The following is a 13,317-nucleotide window of genomic DNA, read 5'->3' on the forward strand; positions in this document are numbered from 1 at the left end:
GGATACATTGGATGTCAAGACACGTGGAAAAAACGTACAAAACAAAAGATTGGAGACATCAAGATTTTGGAAGAATTTTTTAAGAATTTTCAAATTTTCAGATAGGAGGTTCCAGATAAGGTCAAAAACTACATACTCAGATCTTCACCAAACTTTGCAGGGATACATTGGATGTCAAGACACGTGGAAAAAACGTACAAAACAAGAGATTGGAGACATCAAGATTTTGGACGAATTTTTGAGGAATTTTAAAATTTTCAGAAATGAGGTTCCAGATAAGGTCAAAAACTACATACTCAAATCTTCACCAAACTTTGCAGGGATACATTGGATGTCAAGACACGTGGGAAAAACGTACAAAACAAGAGCTTGGAGACATCAAGATTTTGGACGAATTTTTTAACAATTTTCAAATTTTCAGATAGGAGGTTCCAGATAAGGTCAAAAACTACATACTCAGATCTTCACCAGACTTTGCAGGGATACATTGGATGTCAAGACACGTGGAAAAAACGTACAAAACAAGAGATTGGAGACATCAAGATTTTGGACGAATTTTTTAAGAATTTTCAAATTTTCAGATAGGATGTTCCAGATAAGGTCAAAAACTACATACTCAGATCTTCACCAAACGTTGCAGGGATACTTTGCATGTCAAGACACGTGGAAAAAACGTACAAAACAAGAGATTGGGGACATCAAGATTTTGGACGAATTTTTTAAGAATTTTCAAATTTTCAGAAAGGAGGTTCCATATAAGGTCAAAAACTACATACTCAGATCTTCACCAAACTTTGCAGGGATACATTGGATGTCAAGACACGTGGAAAAAACGTACAAAACAAGAGATTGGAGACATCAAGATTTTGGAGGAATTTTTTAAGATTTTTCAAATTTTCAGATGGGAGGTTCCAGATAAGGTCAAAAACGACATACTCAGATCTTCACCAAACTTTGCATGGATACATTGGATGTCAAGACACGTGGAAAAAACATACAAAACAAGAGATTGGAGACATCAAGATTTTGGACGAATTTTTTAAGAATTTTCAAATTTTCAGAAAGGAGGTTCCAGATAAGGTCAAAAACTACATACTCAGATCTTCACCAAACTTTGCAGGGATACATTGGATGTCAAAACACATGGAAAAAACGTACAAAACAAGAGATTGAAGACATCAAGATTTTGGACGAATTTTTTAAGAATTTTCAAATTTTCAGATAGGAGGTTCCATATAAGGTCAAAAACTACATACTCAGATCTTCAACAAACTTTGCAGGGATACATTGGATGTCAAGACACGTGGAAAAAACATACAAAACAAGAGATTGGAGACATCAAGATTTTGGACGAATTTTTTAAGAATTTTCAAATTTTCAGATGGGAGGTTCCAGATAAGGTCAAAAACGACATACTCAGATCTTCACCAAACTTTTCAGGGATACATGGGATGTCAAGACACGTGGAAAAAACGTACAAAACAAGAGATTGGATACATCAAGATTTTGGACGAATTTTTTAAGAATTTTCAAATTTTCAGATAGGAGGTTCCATATAAGGTCAAAAACTACATACTCAGATCTTCACCAAACTTTGCAGGGATACATTGGATGTCAAGACACGTGGAAAAAACATACAAAACAAGAGATTGGGGTCATCAAGATTTTGGACGGATTTTTTAGGAATTTTCAAATTTTCAGATGGGAGGTTCCAGATAAGGTCAAAAACTACATACTCAGATCTTCACCAAACTTTGCAGGGATACATTCGATGTCAAGACACGTGGAAAAAACGTACAAAACAAGAGATTGGAGACATCAAGATTTTGGACGAATTTTTTAAGAATTTTCAAATTTTCAGAAAGGAGGTTCCAGATAAGGTCAAAAACTACATACTCAGATCTTCACCAAACTTTGCAGGGATACATTGGATGTCAAGACACATGGAAAAAACGTACAAAACAAGAGATTGGAGACATCAAGATTTTGGTCAAATTTTTTAAGAATTTTCAAATTTTCAGATAGGAGGTTCCATATAAGGTCAAAAACTACATACTCAGATCTTCACCAAACTTTGCAGGGATACATTGGATGTCAAGACACGTGGAAAAAACATACAAAACATAGGATTGGGGACATCAAGATTTTGGTCGAATTTTTTAAGAATTTTCAAATTTTCAGATAGGATGTTCCAGATAAGGTCAAAAACTACATACTAAGATCTTCACCAAACTTTGCAGGGATACATTGGATGTCAAGACACGTGGAAAAAACATACAAAACATAGGTTTGGGGATATCAAGATTTTGGTCAATTTTTTTAAGAACTTTCAAATTTTCAGATAGGAGGTTCCATATAAGGTCAAAAACTACATACTCAGATCTTCACCAAACATTGCAGGGATACATTGGATGTCAAGACACGTGGAAAAAACGTACAAAACAAGAGATTGGATACATCAAGATTTTGGACGAATTTTTGAAGAATTTTCAAACTTTCAGATAGGAGGTTCCAGATAAGGTCAAAAACTACATACTCAGAACTTCACCAAACGTTGCAGGGATACATTGTATGTCAAGACACGTGGAAAAAACGTACAAAACAAGGGATTGGAGACATCAAGATTTTGGACGAATTTTTTAAGAATTTTCAAATTTTCAGAAAGGAGGTTCCATATAAGGTCAAAAACTACATACTCAGATCTTCACCAAACTTTGAAGGGATACATTGGATGTCAAGACACGTGGAAAAAACGTACAAAACAAGAGATTTAAGACATCAAGATTTTGGACGGATTTTTTAGGAATTTTCAAATTTTCAGATGGGAGGTTCCAGATAAGGTCAAAAACTACATACTCAGATCTTCACCAAACTTTGCAGGGATACATTGGATGTCGAGACACGTGGAAAAAACGTACAAAACAAGAGATTGGAGACATCAAGATTTTGGACGAATTTTTTAAGAATTTTCAAATTTTCAGATGGGAGGTTCCAGATAAGGTCAAAAACGACATACTCAGATCTTCACCAAACTTTTCAGGGATACATTGGATGTCAAGACACGTGGAAAAAACATACAAAACATAGGTTTGGGGACATCAAGATTTTGGTCAAATTTTTTAAAAATTTTCAAATTTTCAGATAGGAGGTTCCATATAAGGTCAAAGAATACATACTCAGATCTTCACCAAACATTGCAGGGATACATTGGATGTCAAGACACGTGGAAAAAACGTACAAAACAAGAGATTGGAGACATCAAGATTTTGGACGAATTTTTTAAGAATTTTCAAATTTTCAGAAAGGAGGTTCCAGATAAGGTCAAAAACTACATACTCAGATCTTCACCAAACATTGCAGGTTTTCATTGGATGTCAAGACACATGGAAAAACGTACAAAACAAGAGATTGGAGACATCAAGATTTTGGTCAAATTTTTTAAGAATTTTCAAATTTTCAGATAGGAGGTTCCATATAAGATCAAAAACTACATACTCAGATCTTCAGCAAACTTTGCAGGGATACATTGGATGTCAAGACACGTGGAAAAAACATACAAAACAAGAGATTGGAGACATCAAGATTTTCGACGAATTTTTTAAGAATTTTCAAATTTTCAGAAAGGATGTTCCAGATAAGGTCAAAACCGACATACTCAGATCTTCACCAAACTTTGCAGGGATACATTGGATGTCAAGACACGTGGAAAAAACGTACAAAACAAGAGATTGGAGACATCAAGATTTTGGACGAATTTTTTAAGAATTTTCAAATTTTCAGATAGGAGGTTCCAGATAAGGTCAAAAACTACATACTCAGATCTTCACCAAACTTTGCAGGGATACTTTGCATGTCAAGACACGTGGAAAAAACGTACAAAACAAGAGATTGGAGACATCAAGATTTTTGACGAATTTTTGAGGAATTTTCAAATTTTCAGAAATGAGGATCCAGATAAGGTCAAAAACTACATACTCAGATCTTCACCAAACTTTGAAGGGATACATTGGATGTCAAGACACGTGGGAAAAACGTACAAAACAAGAGATTGGAGACATCAAGATTTTGGACGAATTTTTTAACAATTTTCAAATTTTCAGATAGGAGGTTCCATATAAGGTCAAAAACTACATACTCAGATCTTCACCAGACTTTGCAGGGATACATTGGATGTCAAGACACGTGAAAAAAACGTACAAAACAAGAGATTGGAGACATCAAGATTTTGGACGAATTTTTTAAGAATTTTCAAATTTTCAGATAGGATGTTCCAGATAAGGTCAAAAACTACATACTCAGATCTTCACCAAACGTTGCAGGGATACTTTGCATGTCAAGACACGTGGAAAAAACGTACAAAACAAGAGATTGGGGACATCAAGATTTTGGACGAATTTTTAAAGAATTTTCAAATTTTCAGAAAGGAGGTTCCATATAAGGTCAAAAACTACATACTCAGATCTTCACCAAACTTTGCAGGGATACATTGGATGTCAAGACACGTGGAAAAAACGTACAAAACAAGAGATTGGAGACATCAAGATTTTGGACGAATTTTTTAAGAATTTTCAAATATTCAGATGGGAGGTTCCAGATAAGGTCAAAAACGACATACTCAGATCTTCACCAAACGTTGCAGGGATACTTTGCATGTCAAGACACGTGGAAAAAACGTACGAAACAAGAGATTGGGGACATCAAGATTTTGGACGAATTTTTTAAGAATTTTCAAATTTTCAGATGGGAGGTTCTAGATAAGGTCAAAAACGACATACTCAGATCTTCACCAAACTTTGCATGGTTACATTGGATGTCAAGACACGTGGAAAAAACATACAAAACATAGGATTGGGGACATCAAGATTTTGGACGAATTTTTTAAGAATTTTCAAATTTTCAGAAAGGAGGTTCCAGATAAGGTCAAAAACTACATACTCAGATCTTCACCAAACTTTGCAGGGATACATTGGATGTCAAGACACATGGAAAAAACGTACAAAACAAGAGATTGGAGACATCAAGATTTTGGACGAATTTTTTAAGAATTTTCAAATTTTCAGATAGGAGGTTCCATATAAGGTCAAAAACTACATACTCAGATCTTCAACAAACTTTGCAGGGATACATTGGATGTCAAGACACGTGGAAAAACATACAAAACATAGGATTGGGGACATCAAGATTTTGGTCGAATTTTTTAAGAATTTTCAAATTTTCAGATAGGATGTTCCAGATAAGGTCAAAAACTACATACTCAGATCTTCACCAAACTTTGCAGGGATACATTGGAAGTCAAGACACGTGGAAAAAACATACAAAACATAGGAATGGGGATATCAAGATTTTGGTCAAATTTTTTAAGAACTTTCAAATTTTCAGATAGGAGGTTCCATATAAGGTCAAAAACTACATACTCAGATCATCACCAAACTTTGAAGGGATACATTGGATGTCAAGACACGTGGAAAAAACGTACAAAACAAGAGATTGGAGACATCAATATTTTGGACGGATTTTTTAGGAATTTTCAAATTTTCAGATGGGAGGTTCCAGATAAGGTCAAAAACTACATACTCAGATCTTCACCAAACTTTGCAGGGATACATTGGATGTCGAGACACTTGGAAAAAACGTACAAAACAAGAGATTGGATACATCAAGATTTTGGACGAATTTTTTAAGAATTTTCAAATTTTCAGATAGGAGGTTCCATATAAGGTCAAAAACTACATACTCAGATCTTCACCAAACTTTGCAGGGATACATTGGATGTCAAGACACGTGGAAAAAACATACAAAACATAGGATTGGGGACATCAAGATTTTCGTCGAATTTTTTAAGAATTTTCAAATTTTCAGATAGGATGTTCCAGATAAGGTCAAAAACTACATACTCAGATCTTCACCAAACTTTGCAGGGATACATTGGATGTCAAGACACGTGGGAAAAACATACAAAACATTGGATTGGGGATATCAAGATTTTGGTCAATTTTTTTAAGAACTTTCAAATTTTCAGATAGGAGGTTCCATATAAGGTCAAAAACTACATACTCAGATCTTCACCAAACTTTGCAGGGATACATTGGATGTCAAGACACATGGAAAAAACGTACAAAACAAGAGATTGGAGACATCAAGATTTTGGTCAAATTTTTTAAGAATTTTCAAATTTTCAGATAGGAGGTTCCATATAAGGTCAAAAACTACATACTCAGATCTTCACCAAACTTTGCAGGGATACATTGGATGTCAAGACACGTGGAAAAAACATACAAAACATAGGATTGGGGACATCAAAATTTTGGTCGAATTTTTTAAGAATTTTCAAATTTTCAGATAGGATGTTCCAGATAAGGTCAAAAACTACATACTCAGATCTTCACCAAACTTTGCAGGGATACATTGGATGTCAAGACACGTGGAAAAAACATACAAAACATAGGATTGGGGATATCAAAATTTTGGTCAATTTTTTTAAGAACTTTCAAATTTTCAGATAGGAGGTTCCATATAAGGTCAAAAACTACATACTCAGATCTTCACCAAACTTTGCAGGGATACATTGGATGTCAAGACACATGGAAAAAACGTACAAAACAAGAGATTGGAGACATCAAGATTTTGGTCAAATTTTTTAAGAATTTTCAAATTTTCAGATAGGAGGTTCCATATAAGGTCACAAACTACATACTCAGATCTTCACCAAACTTTGCAGGGATACATTGGATGTCAAGACACGTGGAAAAAACGTACAAAACAAGAGATTGGAGACATCAAGATTTTGGACGAATTTTTTAAGAATTTTCAAATTTTCAGATACGAGGTTCCATATAAGGTCAAAAACTACATACTCAGATCTTCACCAAACATTGCAGGGATACATTGGAGGTCAAGACACGTGGAAAAAACGTACAAAACAAGAGATTGGAGACATCAAGATTTTGGACGAATTTCTTAAAAATTTTCAAATTTTCAGATAGGAGGTTCCAGATAAGGTCTAAAACTACATACTCAGATCTTCACCAAACTTTGCAGGGATACATTGGATGTCAAGACACGTGGAAAAAACATACAAAACATAGGATTGAGGATATCAAGATTTTGGTCAAATTTTTTAAGAATTTTCAAATTTTCAGATAGGAGGTTCCATATAAGGTCAAAAACTACATACTCAGATCTTCACCAAACATTGCAGGGATACATTGAATGTCAAGACACGTGGAAAAAACGTACATAACAAGAGATTGGAGACATCAAGATTTTGGACGATTTTTTGAAGAATTTTCAAATTTTCAGATAGGAGGTTCCAGATAAGGTCAAAAACTACATACTCAGATCTTCACCAAACGTTGCAGGGATACTTTGCATGTCAAGACACGTGGAAAAAACGTACAAAACAAGAGATTGGAGACATCAAGATTTTCTACGAATTTTTTAATAATTTTCAAATTTTCAGATGGGAGGTTCCAGATAAGGTCAAAAACTACATACTCAGATCTTCACCAAACATTGCAGGGATACATTGGATGTCAAGACACGTGGAAAAAACGTACAAAACAAGAGATTGGAGACATCAAGATTTTGGACAAATTTTTTAAGAATTTTCAAATTTTCAGATAGGAGGTTCCATATAAGGTCAAAAACTACATACTCAGATCTTCACCAAACATTGCAGGGATACATTGGATGTCAAGACACGTGGAAAAAACGTACAAAACAAGAGATTGGAGACATCAAGATTTTGGACGAATTTTTTAAGAATTTTCAAATTTTCAGATAGGAGGTTCCATATAAGGTCAAAAACTACATACTCATATCTTCACCAAACTTTGCAGGGATACATTGGATGTCAAGACACGTGGAAAAAACGTACAAAACAAGAGATTGGAGACATCAAGATTTTCGACGAATTTTTTAAGAATTTTCAAATTTTCAGATAGGAGGTTCCATATAAGGTCAAAAACTACATACTCAGATCTTCACCAAACAATCCAGGGATACATTGGATGTCAAGACACGTGGAAAAAACGTACAAAACAAGAGATTGGAGACATCAAGATTTTGGACGAATTTTTTAAGAATTTTCAAATTTTCAGATAGGAGGTTCCATATAAGGTCAAAAACTACATACTCAGATCTTCACCAAACTTTGCAGGGATACATTGGATGTCAAGACACGTGGAAAAAACGTACAAAACAAGAGATTGGAGACATCAAGATTTTGGACGAATTTTTTAACAATTTTCAAATTTTCAGATAGGAGGTTCCAGATAAGGTCAAAAACTACATACTCAGATCTTCACCAAACTTTGCAGGGATACATTGGATGTCAAGACACGTGGAAAAAACGTACAAAACAAGAGATTGGAGACATCAAGATTTTGGGCGAATTTTTTAAGAATTTTCAAATTTTCAGATAGGAGGTTCCAGATAAGGTCAAAAACGACATACTCAGATCTTCACCAAACTTTGCAGGGTTACATTGGATGTCAAGACACGTGGAAAAAACATACAAAACATAGGATTTGGGACATCAAGATTTTGGTCAAATTTTTTAAGAATTTTCAAATTTTCAGATAGGAGGTTCCATATAAGGTCAAAAACTACATACTCAGATCTTCACCAAACATTGCAGGGATACATTGGATGTCAAGACACGTGGAAAAAACGTACAAAACAAGAGATTGGAGACATCAAGATTTTGGACGAATTTTTTAAGAATTTTCAAATTTTCAGATAGGAGGTTCCAGATAAGGTCAAAAACTACATACTCAGATCTTCACCAAACGTTGCAGGGATACTTTGCATGTCAAGACACGTGGAAAAAACGTACAAAACAAGAGATTGGAGACATCAAGATTTTCGACGAATTTTTTAAGAATTTTCAAATTTTCAGATAGGAGGTTCCATATAAGGTCAAAAACTACATACTCAGATCTTCACCAAACTTTGCATGGATACATTGGATGTCAAGACACGTGGAAAAAACATACAAAACATAGGATTGGAGACATCAAGATTTTGGACGAATTTTTTAACAATTTTCAAATTTTCAGATAGGAGGTTCCAGATAAGGTCAAAAAGGACATACTCAGATCTTCACCAAACTTTGCAGGGATACATTGGATGTCAAGACACGTGGAAAAAACGTACAAAACAAGAGATTGGAGACATCAAGATTTTGGACGAATTTTTTAAGAATTTTCAAATTTTCAGAAAGGATGTTCCAGATAAGGTCAAAAACGACATACTCAGATCTTCACCAAACTTTGCAGGGATACATTGGATGTCAAGACACGTGGAAAAAACGTACAAAACAAGAGATTGGAGACATCAAGATTTTGGACGAATTTTTGAGGAATTTTCAAATTTTCAGATAGGAGGTTCCAGATAAGGTCAAAAACTACATACTCAGATCTTCACCAAACTTTGCAGGGATACATTGGATGTCAAGACACGTGGGAAAAACGTACAAAACACGAGATTGGAGACATCAAGATTTTGGACGGATTTTTTAAGAATTTTCAAATTTTCAGATAGGAGGTTCCAGATAAGGTCAAAAACTATATACTCAGATCTTCACCAAACTTTGCAGGGATACATTGGATGTCAAGACACGTGGAAAAAACATACAAAACATAGGATTGGGGACATCAAGATTTTGGACGAATTTTTTAAGAATTTTCAAATTTTCAGAAAGGAGGTTCCAGATAAGGTCAAAAACGACATACTCAGATCTTCACCAAACTTTGCAGGGATACATTGGATGTCAAGACACGTGGAAAAAACGTACAAAAGAAGAGATTGGAGACATCAAGATTTTGGACGAATTTTTTAAGAATTTTCAAATTTTCAGAAAGGAGGTTCCAGATAAGGTCAAAAACTACATACTCAGATCTTCACCAAACATTGCAGGGATACATTGGATGTCAAGACACGTGGAAAAAACGTACGAAACAAGAGATTGGAGACATCAAGATTTTGGACGAATTTTTTAAGAATTTTCAAATTTTCAGAAAGGAGGTTCCAGATAAGGTCAAAAACTACATACTCAGATCTTCACCAAACTTTGCAGGGATACATTGGATGTCAAGACACATGGAAAAAACGTACAAAACAAGAGATTGGAGACATCAAGATTTTGGTCAAATTTTTTAAGAATTTTCAAATTTTCAGATTGGAGGTTCCATATAAAGTCAAAAACTACATACTCAGATCTTCACCAAACTTTGCAGGGATACATTGGATGTCAAGACACGTGGAAAAAACATACAAAACATAGGATTGGGGACATCAAGATTTTGGTCGAATTTTTTAAGAATTTTCAAATTTTCAGATAGGATGTTCCATATAAGGTCAAAAACTACATACTCAGAACTTCACCAAACTTTGCAGGGATACATTGGATGTCGAGACACGTGGAAAAAACATACAAAACATAGGATTGGGGATATCAAGATTTTGGACGAATTTTTGAAGAATTTTCAAACTTTCAGATAGGAGGTTCCAGATAAGGTCAAAAACTACATACTCAGAACTTCACCAAACGTTGCAGGGATACATTGTATGTCAAGACACGTGGAAAAAACGTACAAAACAAGGGATTGGAGACATCAAGATTTTGGACGAATTTTTTAAGAATTTTCAAATTTTCAGAAAGGAGGTTCCATATAAGGTCAAAAACTACATACTCAGATCTTCACCAAACTTTGAAGGGATACATTGGATGTCAAGACACGTGGAAAAAACGTACAAAACAAGAGATTGGAGACATCAAGATTTTGGACGGATTTTTTATGAATTTTCAAATTTTCAGATGGGAGGTTCCAGATAATGTCAAAAACTACATACTCAGATCTTCACCAAACTTTGCAGGGATACATTAGATGTCGAGACACGTGGAAAAAACGTACAAAACAAGAGATTGGAGACATCAAGATTTTGGACGAATTTTTTAAGAATTTTCAGATGGGAGGTTCCAGATAAGGTCAAAAACGACATACTCAGATCTTCACCAAACTTTTCAGGGATACATTGGATGTCAAGACACGTGGAAAAAACATACAAAACATAGGGTTGGGGACATCCAGATTTTGGTCAAATTTTTTAAAAATTTTCAAATTTTCAGATAGGAGGTTCCATATAAGGTCAAAGAATACATACTCAGATCTTCACCAAACATTGCAGGGATACATTGGATGTCAAGACACGTGGAAAAAACGTACAAAACAAGAGATTGGAGACATCAAGATTTTGGACGAATTTTTTAAGAATTTTCAAATTTTCAGAAAGGAGGTTCCATATAAGGTCAAAAACTACATACTCAGATCTTCACCAAACTTTGCAGGGATACATTGTATGTCAAGACACGTGGAAAAAACATACAAAACATAGGATTTTGGACATCAAGATTTTGGTCGAATTTTTTAAGAATTTTCAAATTTTCAGATAGGATGTTCCAGATAAGGTCAAAAACTACATACTCAGATCTTCACCAAACTTTGCAGGGATACATTGGATGTCAAGACACGTGGAAAAAACATACAAAACAAGAGATTGGAGACATCAAGATTTTCGACGAATTTTTTAAGAATTTTCAAATTTTCAGAAAGGATGTTCCAGATAAGGTCAAAAACTACATACTCAGATCTTCACCAAAATTTGCAGGGATACATTGGATGTCAAGACACGTGGGAAAAACGTACAAAACAAGAGATTGGAGACATCAAGATTTTGGAAGAATTTTTTAACAATTTTCAAATTTTCAGACAGGAGGTTCCAGATAAGGTCAAAAACTACATACTCAGACCTTCACCAGACTTTGCAGGGATACATTGGATGTCAAGACACGTGGAAAAAACGTACAAAACAAGAGATTGGAGACATCAAGATTTTGGACGAATTTTTTAAGAATTTTCAAATTTTCAGATAGGATGTTCCAGATAAGGTCAAAAACTACATACTCAGATCTTCACCAAACGTTGCAGGGATACTTTGCATGTCAAGACACGTGGAAAAAACGTACAAAACAAGAGATTGGGGACATCAAGATTTTGGACGAATTCTTTAGGAATTTTCAAATTTTCAGAAAGGAGGTTCCATATAAGGTCAAAAACTACATACTCAGATTTTCACCAAACTTTGCAGGGATACATTGGATGTCAAGACACGTGGAAAAAATGTACAAAACAAGAGATTGGAGACATCAAGATTTTGGACGAATTTTTTCAAAATTTTCAAATTTTCAGATGGGAGGTTCTAGATAAGGTCAAAAACGACATACTCAGATCTTCACCAAACTTTGCATGGATACATTGGATGTCAAGACACGTGGAAAAAACATACAAAACATAGGATTGGGGACATCAAGATTTTGGACGAATTTTTTAAGAATTTTCAAATTTTCAGAAAGGAGATTCCAGATAAGGTCAAAAACTACATACTCAGATCTTCACCAAACTTTGCTGGGATACATTGGATGTCAAAACACATGGAAAAAACGTACAAAACAAGAGATTGGAGACATCAAGATTTTGGACGAATTTTTTAAGAATATTCAGATAGGAGGTTCCACATAAGGTCAAAAACTACATACTCAGATCTTCAACAAACTTTGCAGGGATACATTGGATGTCAAGACACGTGGAAATAACATACAAAACATAGGATTGGGGACACCAAGATTTTGGTCGAATTTTTTAAGAATTTTCAAATTTTCAGATAGGATGTTCCAGATAAGGTCAAAAACTACATACTCAGATCTTCACCAAACTTTGCAGGGATACATTGGATGTCAAGACACGTGGAAAAAACATACAAAACATAGGATTTGGGATATCAAGATTTTGGTCAAATTTTTTAAGAACTTTCAAATTTTCAGATAGGAGGTTCCATATAAGGTCAAAAACTACATACTCAGATCTTCACCAAACATTGCAGGGATACATTGGATGTCAAGACACGTGGAAAAAACGTACAAAACAAGAGATTGGAGACATCAAGATTTTGGACGAATTTTTGAAGAATTTTCAAACTTTCAGATAGGAGGTTCCAGATAAGGTCAAAAACTACATACTCAGATCTTCACCAAACGTTGCAGGGATACATTAGATGTCAAGACACGTGGAAAAAACGTACAAAACAAAGGGATTGGAGACATCAAGATTTTGGACGAATTTTTTAAGAATTTTCAAATTTTCAGAAAGGAGGTTCCATATAAGGTCAAAAACTACATACTCAGATCATCACCAAACTTTGAAGGGATACATTGGATGTCAAGACACGTGGAAAAAACGTACAAAACAAGAGATTGGA

This window comes from Lepisma saccharinum, unplaced genomic scaffold (genome assembly GCF_977018435.1).
Source record: "Lepisma saccharinum unplaced genomic scaffold, izLepSacc3.1 HAP1_SCAFFOLD_44, whole genome shotgun sequence".
Taxonomy (NCBI): Eukaryota; Metazoa; Arthropoda; class Insecta; order Zygentoma; family Lepismatidae; genus Lepisma; species Lepisma saccharinum.